The following is a 13,756-nucleotide window of genomic DNA, read 5'->3' on the forward strand; positions in this document are numbered from 1 at the left end:
TGAATTAGAGGGGTCCCAGAAGAGGAAGAAAAAAAGAAAGGGTCTGAGAAAATATTTGAAGAGATTATAGTCAAAAACTTCTATAACATGGGAAAGGAAATAGTCACCCAAATCCAGGAAGCACAGAGAGTCCCATACAGGATAAACCCTAGGAAAAACACACCAAGACACATATTAATCAAACTAACAAAAATTAAATTCAAAGAAAAAATATTAAAAGCAGCAAGGGAAAAACAAAAAATAGCATACAAAGGAATCCTCATAAGGTTATCAGCTGATTTTTCAGCAGAAACTCTGCAGACAAGAAGGGAGTGGCAGGATATACTTAAAGTGATGAAAGAGAAAAACCTGCAACCAAGATTACTCTACCCAACAAGTATCTCATTCAGATTTGATGGAGAAATCAAAAGCTTTTCAGACAAGCAAAAGCTAAGAGAATTCAGCACCACCAAACCAGCTTTTCAACAAATGCTAAAGAAACTTCTCTAGGCGGGAAACACAAGAGAAGAAAAAGATTCACAAAAACAAACCCAAAACAATTAAGAAAATGGTAGTAGGAACATACATATTGATAATAACTTTGAATGTAAATGGATTAAATGCCCCAACCAAAAGATGCAGACTGGCTGAATGGATACAAAAACAAGACGCATATATATGTTGTCTACAAGAGACCCACTTCAGACCTAGGGACACATACAGACTGAAAGTGAAGGGCTGGAAAAAGATATTCCATGCAAATGGGATTCAAAAGAAGCTGGAGTAGCAATACTCATATCAGATAAAATAGACTTTAAAATAAAGACTGTTACAAGAGATAAGGAGGGACACTACATAATGATCAAGAGATCAATCCAAGAAGAAGACATAACAATTATAAATGTTTATGCATGCAACATAGGAGCACCTCGATACATAAGACAAATTGCTAACGACCATGAAAGGAGATATCAACAGTAACACAATAATAGTAGGGGACTTTAACACCCCACTTGCACAATGGACAGATCATCCAAACAGAAAATAAATAAGGAAACACAAGCTTTAAATGACACAATAGACCAGATAGATTTAATTGATATTTATAGAACATTCCACCCAAAAGTGGCAGAATATATTTTCTTCTCAAGTGCACATGGAACAATCTCCAGGATAGATCACATCTTGGGTCACAAATCAAGCCTTGGAAAATTTAAGAAAATTGAAGTCGTATCAAACATCTTTTCTGACCACAACGCTATGAGACTGGAAATCAATTACAGGAAAAAAACTGTAAAAAACACAAATACATCGAGGCTAAACAGTGCGTTACTAAATAACCAAGAGATCACTGAAGAAATCAAAGAAGAAATAAAAAAATACATTGAAACAAATGACAATGAAAACACGACAACCCAAAACCTATGGGATGCAACAAAAACAGTTCTAAGAGGGAAGTTTATAGCAATTCAATCTCACCTCACGAAACAAGAAAAATCTCAAATAAACAATCTAACCCTACACTTAAAACAACTAGAGAAAGAAGAACAAAGAAAACCCAAAGTCAGTAGAAGGAAAGAAATCATAAAGATCAGAGCAGATATAAATGAAATAGAAATGAAGAAGACAATAGCAAAGATCAATAAAACTAAAAGCTGGTTCTTTGAGAAGATGAACAAAATTGATAAACCCTTAGCCAGACTCATCAAGAAAAAAAGGGAGAGGACGCACATCAATAAAATTAGAAATGAAAAAGGAGAAATCACAACTGACACCACAGAAATACAAATGATTATGAGACTACTACAAACAACTATATGCCAATAAAATGGACAATCACGAAGAAATGGACAAATTCTTGGAAAGGTACGATTTTCCAAGACTGAACCAGGAAGAATTAGAAAATATAAACAGACCTATCACAAGTAATGAAATTGAAACTATAATTAAAAATCTTCCAACAAACAGAAGTCCAGGACCAGATGGCTTCACAGGTGAATTCTATCAAACATTTAGAGAATAGCTAACATCGATCCTTCTCAAACTCTTCCAAAAAATTGCAGAGGGAGAAACACTCCCAAATTCATTCTATGAAGTGACCATCACCCTGATACCAAAACCAGAAAAAGATATCACAAAAAAAGAAAATTACAGACCAATATCACTGATGAACACAGATGCAAAAATCCTCAACAAAATACTAGCAAACAGAATCCAACAACACATTAAAAGGATCATACACCATGATCAAGTGGGATTTATCCCAGGGATGCAAGGGTTCTTCAATATATGCAAATTAATCAATGTGATACACCACATTAACCAATTAAGGAATAAAAACGATATGATCATCTCAATAGATGCAGAAAAAGCTTTTGACAAAATTCAACATCAATTTATGATAAAAACTGTCCAGAAAATGGGCATAGAGGAACCTTCCTCAACATAATAAAAGCCATATATGACAAACCCACAGCAAGCATCATACTCAATGGTGAAAAACTGAAAGCATTTCCTCTAAGATCAGGAGCAAGACAAGGATGTCCACTCTCACCACTCTTATTCAACATAGTTTTGGAAATCCTAGCCACAGCAATCAGAGAAGAAAAAGAAATAAAAGGAATACAAATTGGAACGAAGAAGTAAAACTGTCACTGTTTGCAGATGACATGATACTATACATAGAAAATCCTAAAGATGCCAGAAAACTACTAGAACTAATCAATGAATTTGGTAAGGTTGCAGGATACAAAATTAATGCACAGAAGTCTCTGGCATTCGTATATACCAACAACAAAATATCAGAAAGAGAAATTAAGGAAACAACCCCATTTACCATTGCAACAAAAAGAATAAGATACCTAGGAATAAACCTGCCTAAGGAGGCAGAAGACTTATACTCAGAAAACTATGAAACACTGATGAAAGAAATCAAAGATGACATAAACAGATGGAGAAATATATCATGTTCTTGGATTGGAAGAATCAATATTGTGAAAATGACTATACTACCCCAAAGCAATCTACAGATTCAATGCAATCCCTATCAAACTACCAATGGCATTCTTCACAGAATTAGAACAAAAATTTTTACAATTCGTATGGAAACACAGAAGACCCCGAATAGCCAAAGCAATCTTGAGAAAGAAAAACGAAGTTGGAGGAATCATGCTCCCCAACTTTAAACTATACCACAAAGCTACAGCAATCAAGACAATATGGTACTGGCACAAAAACATAAATATAGATCAATGGTACAGGAGAGAATGCCCAGAGATAAACCCAGGCACATATGGTCACTAATTTACTACAAAGGAGGCAAGAACATACAATGGAGAAAAGACAGCCTCTTCAATAAGTGGTGCTGGGAAAACTGGACAGCTACATGTAGAAGAATGGAATTAGAACACTCCCTAACACCATACACAAAATAAACTCCAAATGGATTAAAGACCTAAATGTAAAACCAGACACTATAAAACTCTTAGAGGAAAACATAGGAAAAACACTCTTAGACATAAACCACAACAAGATCTTTTTTGACCCACCTCCTAGAGTAATGGAAATAAAAACAAAAATAAACAAATGGGACTTAAAAGCTTTTGCACAGCAAAGGAAACCATAAATAAGACACAAAGACAACCCTCAGAATGGGAGAAAATATTTGCAAATGAAACAACAGACAAAGGATGAATCTTCAAAATATACAAACAGCTCATGCAGCTCAATATCAAAAAAACAAACGATCCAGTTAAAAAATGGGCGGAACACCTAAATAGACATTTAACCAAGGAAGACATACAGATGGCCAAGAGGCACATGAAAAGCTGCTCAACATCACTCATTATTAGAGAAATGCAAATCAAAACTACAGTGAGGTATCACCTCACACCAGTTAGAATGGGCATCATCAGAAAATCTACAAACAACAAATGCTGGAGAGGGTGTGGAGAAAAGGGAACCCTCTTGCACTGTTGGTGGGAATGTAAATTGATACAGCCACTATGGAGAACAGTATGGAGCTTCCTTAAAAATCTAAAAATAGAAATACCGTATGACCCAGCAATCCCACTACTGGGCATATACCCTGAGAAAACCATAATTCAAAAAGAGACATGTACCACGTTGTTCATGGCAGCATTATTTACAATAGCCAAGACTTGGAACCAACCTAAATGTCCATTGACAGATGAATGGATAAAGAAGATGTGGCATGTATATACAATGGAATATTACTCAGCCATAAGAAGAAACGAAATTGAGTTATTTGTAGTGAGGTGGATGGACCTAGAGATTCTCAGACAGAGTGAGGTAAGTCAGAAAGAGAAAAACAAATATTGTATACTAACGCATGTATATGGAATCTAAAAAAAAAAAATGGTACTGATGAACCTAGTGGCAGGGCAGGAATAAAGATGTAGACATAGAGAATGGACTTGAGGACACGGGGTGGGAGGGGGAAGCTGGGGTGAAGTGAGAGTAGCATGGACATATATACACTACCGAATGTAAAACAGTTAGGTAGTGGGAAGCAGCAGCATAGCACAGGGAGATCAGCTCGGTGCTTTGCGATGACCTAGACGGGTGGGATAGGGAGGATGGGAGGGAGGCTTAAGAGGGAGGGGATATGGGGACATATGTATGCATATGGCTGACTCACTTTGGTGTACAACAGAAACTAACACAGTATTGTGAAGCAATCATACTCCAATGAAGATCTATTTAAAAAAAAAGATAATGCATACAAAAATATATTGTGCAATAATAAAAGATTTGTTAAAGGTACAGAGCAAAACAATATGTATATTATAAGCTCATTATTTTAAAGTAAACTATTATGTTTACATACAAAAAGGTATGGAGAACAAACTATTATGTATATAATACATGTTTTATTTTTTTAAAAAAAGAGAGATTAAAGCACATGAATAGGAAAGCTAAAACTCTAATCAAAAGTGTAGTGGTATTTCTTTGTGATCTCAAGGTAGAGAAAGACCTTAAATAAGACCCCAAAGCACAAAATGGATAGATTGGACTCTATAAAAATGAAGCATTTCTATTCAAAAAAGGACAATAGTGACAATAATGACAAAGGACAGATTCAGAGATAATATCTGTAACATCTAAAACTGACGATGGATTAACATCTCAACAGACAAGGCACTCCTGCAAATCACCAACATTAACAGTAGCAGCAGCAAGAAGTATTAGCAACAACAATCACCAAGGCTGAGAATCCAGTGGGAAATTGAGCAACTGGAGGGGGCCCAGGTGGTTAAAAAGTATCTGAGGAGATGCTCACCACCACCAGCAATCAAAGAAATGCATATTAAAACAACAATGAGATGTAACTTTATGTCCATCAGATCAGCCAAAATTAGAAAATTAGATAATACCAAGTTTTTGGTGTGCCGTTGATGTAAGCTGGGATAGTCATGAGGAATAAAAACAAACCAGAATACAAAATTCAAATATGCAAGTGGAAATGAGAAAAGAAATTATTTCAGATATAGAAAATGAAAATTATCAGAAAACTAGGTACAGTTCTATGGTTATACATTTTAAAATACAAATGATTTTTTATTTTCTATGAAAATTAAAATTACCCAAGTATATTCACTGAGAGATAGAAACTTGAATAAATTAATAACCATCAAATAAATTATATAACTTATCAAAAGCTCCATGCCTTATGGGCAAGTACTGTTAGTTTAGAAATACATAGATTCTATGCTATTTAACCTAATACTGAACATAAGAAAGAACAGAGATTATTTTTACATAGCTTGTAAAACCTTTACAAAACCTGACATGCTAGTCAGAGTTTGGTGCAAGAACTTTAAACTGTTCCAAACATCATAAGCAGAAGGGGACTTAATACAGGACATTTTGGAGCTTGCAAAATCACTGGAGGATTTGGAGAGGCAGACTCTAAGCAGGGCCTTAAGAATGTCTCACAGAACCCCAAAGCAGTTAACCTCCAGACAGGAAGGCATAGGAAGTGGGAATAAATGATGGGTGTCAAGCAATCAAATACATCACACACAGGCAAAGATAAAATTAACAAGGAAAAAATTGCACTTCAACTGCTATCTTCCCTATTGGAATATAAATTCCACAAGGGCATGGACTTGGCACTCCTTACCATGGTGCCTCCAGCAAGGCGAGTGTTTGATAAATTTGTAATGAATGAATAAATGATTGAGACTGTTGGGTTTATTATAGAAATACAAGGACAAGCCAACATTAGTAAATGTATTAATATAAGTAGTCACAATAATAGAAAGAAGAGAAAAGTTTTATGATAGTCCTAAAAAGTGCTAAAAAGGTATTTGATATAGTTCAACATATATTTGTGATCGAAACTCTTAGCAACCTAAAAGAAATACTTATTTTATAATATATGACACAATACTTAATTTAATAATGACATATTACAAAAATATCTGTAATAGTCAGGTACAAGACAAGGTTTCTCTCCAATACTTCTACCATTTGCCATTGTATTTGAGGACTTAGCCAATGCAACAAGACAAGTAAAATAAATCAGGTATATTTACCAGAAGGAAAGAGACCATGAATAGGTGATATAATTGTCTATTTGGAAAGTCTACTGAATCAGTTAAAAAACTAAACAACTTATAAGGAGTAAGTAAGATGACTGATTGCATAATAAATAAACAACTTCCTTAGATTTCAACACTAATCAGTTAGGAATTACAAATATATAAATATTTATATTCAAAAATTACCTAGGAATAATTTGAACAAATTTTTTGCTAGACCTATATGAAGAATATTATAAAGTTGCACTGTAGGACATAAAGGAAAACAATAAACTGAGGAGCATGTGGTTTTCCTAGTTTCTAAATATATCATACATTTCCAGTTTCAGTTTAAAAATCTCAATGTTTATTAAAAAATATAGTGACAAAATAATATAGTGACATTTCACATTTTAGGGGAAATGATAGATTATGTAATAAGTGCTATTGGTACAACTAACAATTTGGTGACAGAATTTTGATTTCCACCTCATAACATAACGAAAATAAATTCCAGATGGCATGTAGTTGATATATAAATAGCAAAGATGTTTTGAATAAAATAATGAGTGAATTAAATATTTAAATGTATCTATAACTAAACTTCTATGTAAATTAGTCTTCTAAGACTTTGGTGCTTACTGTTGAAAGTGGAACCAAGACCACAACAAACAAATCTACTTATTGAGGGAAAAAAATTTTAATGGAAAAAGAAATCATAAGAAAATATAAGTTAATATTTAAATTATTTTAGAATGGGGAAGGATTACCTGAGAATGACACAAAAGGAGGATATTATAATGGAAAAGATGGGTGGATTTAACTACATACGATTTAAAGACACTTTCTTATGGTGGGCTCGATTGATTGCCTAATCCCACTGCCATTTTCAATCCCCAGCTCTGAGGCCTATCACAAAGAGGATGGAAAAGTGGGTACCTGCTTTCTCAGCTACCTATCTGACTATGGATATCTGTTAACTTAATTATAGCAAAGGAGACATAAGGGATGTTTCAGGAAAAGCTTTTACTTAGCTATACAAAGGGACAGAATCTTCTGGTACCTCTGTTCCTCTTGCTTCCTGCCTTGAATTTGTGCTATGGTGTCTGCAGCTACATCAACAATCTCACCACCATGAGACACTGATGAACCTAGAGGCAGGGCAGGGATAGAGACGCAGACGTAGAGAATGGCCTTGTGGACACAGGGGTGGATGGGGAGGGTGGGACGAATTGAGAGAGTAGCGTTGACATATATACACTACCATGTGTAAAATAGATAGCTAGTGGGAAGCTGCTGTATAACACAGGGAGATCAGCTCGGTGCTTTGTGACCACCTAGAGGGGTGGGATGCGGAGGGTGAGAGGGAGGCTCAAGAGGGAGGGGATATAGGTATACGTATAGCGGATTCACTTTGTTGTACAGCAGAAACTAACACAACATCGTAAAGCAATTATAATCCAATCAAGATGTAAAAAACAAAACAAAACAAACTCAACATGCAAAGGACAAAGGGATGAAGAGCAAAAGAACCAGGTAGTTAATGGCATTAGTGAGTGGTACCCCTAACTTGGGGCCATCTACCCCCAGACTTCTTGATATGTCAGATAATTGTGTCTTTATCATTTAAGCCACTGTTATTTTGTTACTTAGAGATTTAAAATTTTTAAATACATCTATATCTGCCACCAAAAAATTACCATAAATAAAATGAAGGGTAAACAAAGATTGGGGAAAATATTTGCAACATATATGATAAATTAAAATGTAATATCCTAATAAAATGAGAACTTGCAACTCCCCCGAAATGTACAATGGCCAAAAAAAAAAAAGAATGAAAAACAATTTCTCCTTACTGGAAATTCATAAAATACAAATAAATTTCAAATAAAAATATCAGGGCTTCCCTGGTGGTGCAGTGGTTAAGAATCAGCCTGCCAATGCAGTGGACACTGGTTCGAGCGTTGGTCTGGGAAGATCCCACATGCTGCGGAGCAACTAAGCCCATGCACCACAACTATTGAGGCTGCGGTCTAGAGCCTGCAAGCCAAAACTACTGAGCTCACACGCCACAACTACTGAAGCCTGTGTTCCGCAACAAGAGAAGTCACCGCAATGAGAATCCTGCACACCCCAGTGAAGAGTAGGCCCCGCTCGCTGCAACTAGAGAAAGCCCGCGTGCAGCAATGAAGACCCAACACAGCCAAAAATAAATAAATAAAAAAAATTTTTTTTAAATATCAAAAGACATTTCCAATCCAACAAATTGACAAAATTTTAAAACAAGAAAATAACTTCCAAGACTGAGGAAAATTGAGGGTGGGGGCAGGGAGAGAGTAAATATTGTCTTTCTAGCGGACAATTTATCAATCTGTAACAAGGCTTAAGAAAACTGCATAGCCCTTGATTTTGCAATTTTACTTCTAAGACTTTTATCTCAAGGAAGGAATTATAGTCTGTGAAAAGCAACAGCTACAAAGATGTTCATTACAGTGTTATTTATAATGGTGAAAAATTAGAAATAACTTAAACAATAGCAATTAGTTAAACAATTTATAGTGTATCTTTTCTGGATAATGAAATAGAATGCCAATATTAAATGTTACTGTAGGAAACTATTCAGTGGTATGGAAAAAATATGCTATGTTATGTGAGCAGAAAAGTTACAAATCAGCATATAGAAATAAGCAAGAAAGGTTGAGAGAAAACCCACCCAAATATTAACAACCGTTTTTTGTTAGTGTCATTAGAGGTGGTTATTTCTTTTGTTGTTGTTTTGTTTGTTTCCATACATATTTTTCTGCATTAAACATGCATTGCTTTTGCCTAAAAGTTGCAATTCAAAAGGAGCTTCTAGGAGACTTTAGTCCTATGGAATATAAAATTTTGGAACCTCTCTCTTCCCCTGGGCCCCCAGCCTCCTTTTCTGCCACCTCCAGGCTCACTGAGTCTGGTTTCTTTCGCCCCTTGGTTTCCCTGCCCAGCTTCGCTGAACGCCGATTCCGGAAAGCGCTGCTGCGGGAGTTTAGCTCCGCGGACACGGAGACCGCACGTAGCGCCTGGAGGGCCGCGTCCCCCGCGGAGGGCGCAGCGCGGGGAGGGGCTCCCGGTTCCCCTGTGACCCACCAATCAACTGGTGTTTGCCGCACCAACGGAAGGACCTTTCCAGAACGCCTCGCGATTTTTCTTCAATTCTCTGGGGGTTTCCGCGATCCCAGCACGCCTGCACACCTGCAGCGGCCCCAGAGCCAACCGCGCTCGCGTTCTGGGCGCGATCAGTCCAGTGCGGCGGGAAAACGCAGCGCTGGGCCCCCATCGCAGACTCCTAGGAAGTCCCAGCCCCTCCCCGGGAAAGCACCTCCATCGGGTGCCTTCCATGACCTCTGTGGGCACCAAATAGGTTCCAAAGCACTTGCCTGGAGAAATTCCATGTTAAAAAAAAAAATACTGAGCGCGCACTGCGGGAACCAGCCCTTGCAGGCCAAGGAGCTAAGACAAGCAAGTCAGAATTCCTGCTCAAGGAGCTCACAGGCGGGGTGGCGGGGTGGCGTGGGGTGGGGTGGTGGGAGGAAACCATCCCCACAGGGGACTCACAGGACCTAGTGACGTAGAGTAAGCCAACATCATCCTGCTCATTTTACAGATGCAGATGGCCAAGGGAAACCGGTGTTTACCGAACACCTACTACGTGCCGGATATTTTCACCGAAGCTGTCTTCTTGTCCATAAGGCAAGTGAAGGTCTGGGGGAATAAATATCCCCATTTTACCAATCAGGAAACTGAGGCTTAAAGGAATAACACCCCCATTTTACCCATTAGGAAACTGAGGCTCCGACAAGTCAGATCAAATGCCCAAGACCTCTCAGTAAATGCGTGGCTCTAACCTGGGTCTGAGGACACCAAAGCCGGAAGAGTTTCTCCTTCACGCTGCCTCGCCCTGTAGGAACCACTGGTGCGCTTCAACTTGCCCCGGGTCAGAGCTGCAGAAAGTGCGGCAGTTGTGAGTGTTTTACGGCCTTTAGTCCAGCGCCCCCTATAGGGCGCGTCCGGCATTGCCCAAAATACTGTTCCAAGCGCTTCCGGGCCCTCGAGACTGTTCCCGCGGGGGACACCTCAAGCACCGCGACCCCTGCCTGGTCTCCTCCGAGAAGCCAGAGTAAGTGGAAATTCTGTCGCCCCTTCGAGGGTGGGACGGAGCTACCCAGCCCGGCGAGCTAGCTGTTTTCCCAGCCGGTTCTGAGGTTTCCTGACCCTGGACCCTCCCACCCTGAAAAGCTTGTCCGGCTCCCTGGAGGTGCGAAGGTGGGTTCCCATCAGCCAGAAATGGAATTTCTAGGCCTTGGGCCGTGTTTGAGGAGATCCCAGAGCTAGAAGTCCAGTTTACACCGTTAAAGACAACGTGAAAGCATGCCTTTTACTCAAGTGCCTTTTCCCGATTTTCTCCCTTGTCGCCAAGGTGTGTGGTGTTCGTGGAGGTGACGGTGGAGTCTGTGTGCTGGAGGAGGAGGTAGCCTGGTGCCCAGTGGGATGATATTCTAGCTGGTGCCATATCTGTAGCTGTACCCACTCCCGCCTCCCCCCACATAATCCAGGAGGGGGAGTTGGGAAGACAAGTGTGTTCTGGAGAAGAAAGTTGGATCTGGAAGCCAAGACTGTGTTTCTGGGGCTTGGAGGAAGAGGCCACCTGTGCAAGGGAGGGTGGGACCCTTTTGTCACCCCTCCCCTAGCCAAGGAGGGGGTCCTTGGGGTGGGGGGCGCAATGCCCCTGCGCACAGAGCGCGGGGCCGCGGAGCGCGCGTGTACAAGTGCGTACGTGCGTGTACGTGCGAAATGTGGCGCCGCCGGCCGCGGCGGAGTGTACGCTCGGCAAAGGTATGAATAATCAACACATCGTTCACACCTCCGCAGCGAGCGGGGAGGGAGCTGGCGGGTCTCGAGGGCTTTCCCTTGCCGGCTGGCTGGGGGGCGGGGACCACTAGGAAAAGAGGGGGGCCCTTCGGAGGAGCTCCTCGGTTATCTTCCCCTCAACTGAGCCGAGAAACCGAAACACGGCGGGGAGGAGTCACACAACTTTTTCTGTTTAAAGGCCTTAAATTGCTCGCCATTGTGTTGCCTTGGAAGTGGGACACGGGCAGGGGTCTTTGTTCCCTACTTATCAGCTGAGATGCTACTTGTCATCTCCCATCCTCATTTCATTCAACTGTAAAATGGGGGCAAATAGGTCCCGCTTCAAGTGTGGCTGTCAAGTTTAAGGGTGAGAAAGTGCGTGCACCGCCTGGCGCCCAGGCAGTGCTGGGTAAACGTCCCGCCTCCGTTCGTTTGTGCCTTCCTCTCAGCCCTATTCTGCGCGGAGACTTGCTCGATTGGGCCTCTTAGTGAGGGTCAATTCGCCCCTAGCTCGCTGCGCCTTCATACCGCGGTGACGGAGATGCCACCGCCTTGGTGCGCAGGTTCCTGGAAGGGATTGCAACCGGCCGGTTTACCCCAGCACAGCCCAAACTCGGGGCTTGACGAGCTCGCCACCCAGCGCACCCAGGAAATCAGGCCCCCAGGTGCGCGTGGAGGCCGCCCCAGGCACTGCTCTCTCCACGGATCACCTGTCCCCCAACACACACACACACACACACCGCGGGCTCTGCTCCGATGTCCGCGCTCCGAACGCCCAAACGCGGCTGCTGCTCCTAACATTTGTTCTCTTGACCTTTCCGCATCTCTGCCTCGGCTCCCTCGTTCGCTCTGCGCTCCCGGAACAAGGAAATGGGAGGGAAGGGTATTTCTGAGGGGGGAGAGGGAGCGGGAGAGAAAAGAAGAGGAAGAAAAAGAGGAGAGAGAGGAGGAAGGGATTTTCTGGAGCTGTCAGTTGTTAGGATAGAACCAACTCTGGCTCCCTCCGTCCATTTTGAATGGCCTGGGTGGCACATCGTGTGTCTAGAAAGTGTTTTTCGACGCCTCAGGATTTCTGCAGCTCTTCAGTATGTAAAATCCCCTTCAGTATGTAAAAGCAAATCAGGAAGAGAATCTAAATTCTTACCAAATTGTCCTAAAAGGGCTCTGTTCGGTATGGATGGTGGAGTCCTCGTGAAATATTTGTAGTACATTTGTGAATACCGTAGTTTCTCCGCCCCACCCCCCTCCCCGGGAATTCTCATTTATGGAGCATTCAAGTCCAATTTCAGTAAGACATTTGGAATGGAGTTAGTGGATTTGGATATTTAACTGATGCAAAGTTGAAATTTGAAGTGGGAGGGAGGAGAGTTGGATATTTAAAAAAATTATTTCACGAAGCATTGTGAGCTAAATATTCGTCAGGGTTCTGAGATGGTGACAAAACTATTTCTACCCGGACAAATAAAAATCAAAGGTGCCAACTAAAGCAAACAAATTTGAAAATTCACGTCCTAAGAGACTGCTACTTATTTCATTTATCAAACCCAGACTGACTGTCCCTGTGGATCTCATTCCCTGGGTACTACTCAGGCTCTGTCCGTCGGGTTGCTTAGACCCAGGCGCCGCGTGTGTGTCTGGGGCTGGGGGTGGAGGTCGGGCTGTGGGAGGGAAGCGTTCTCACACCTCCGATTTCACCTCAGGGCCATGCTGGACGAGAACTAGGCCCAGAGAGCAATTTTCTAAGAAAAAGCTCGAACCTCTGACCCGGAGGAGAGACGCGGCGCCCAGGAGACTGGACCGAGAGACTGGGGAAATGGGCCTTACAGCCAATCGGGAGGAAATTGAACATAGCGCACCGAGATGCAGATGTGAAACATGAACGGGGGGAAATACCCGGGGGTTCATTGGGAAGAGCGAACAAAGGAGGGGACAGGGTAAAAGACGGAATACCACCACCCCCGCCTCGGTTTTATGTAACTAGATGGTCGGGAAGCATTTTAATAATGTTCATCTCGGATTTTCTCGACCCCGGCCAGGGGCGGAACGAAGCTGGCGGGCCGGAGCCCGGGAGGCGCGCGCGGGCGCCTCTCCCCCGCCGGGCCGGGCTTTTCCCCGGGCCGCAGCTGCGCCTGTCGGGCCCCCGTGCGGCTCAGGGCGGGTTTTGTGTGGCGTGTTCGAAAAGGTTTGTTCGGGGGTCGCCGGAGGCGAGAGAGAGGCGAGAGCCCCTCCAGGCGCGGCCACCGCCGCTCACCCCATCACTAACCCGCGTTCCTCCTCGGCGCGGGTGGCCGACTCTGCGCCCACCCCTCCCGAATACCCACACGAAGCTAATTAAGCCCAACTCG

Source organism: Balaenoptera borealis (genome assembly GCF_965194805.1).
Source record: "Balaenoptera borealis genome assembly, chromosome: 8".
Taxonomy (NCBI): domain Eukaryota; kingdom Metazoa; phylum Chordata; class Mammalia; order Artiodactyla; family Balaenopteridae; genus Balaenoptera; species Balaenoptera borealis.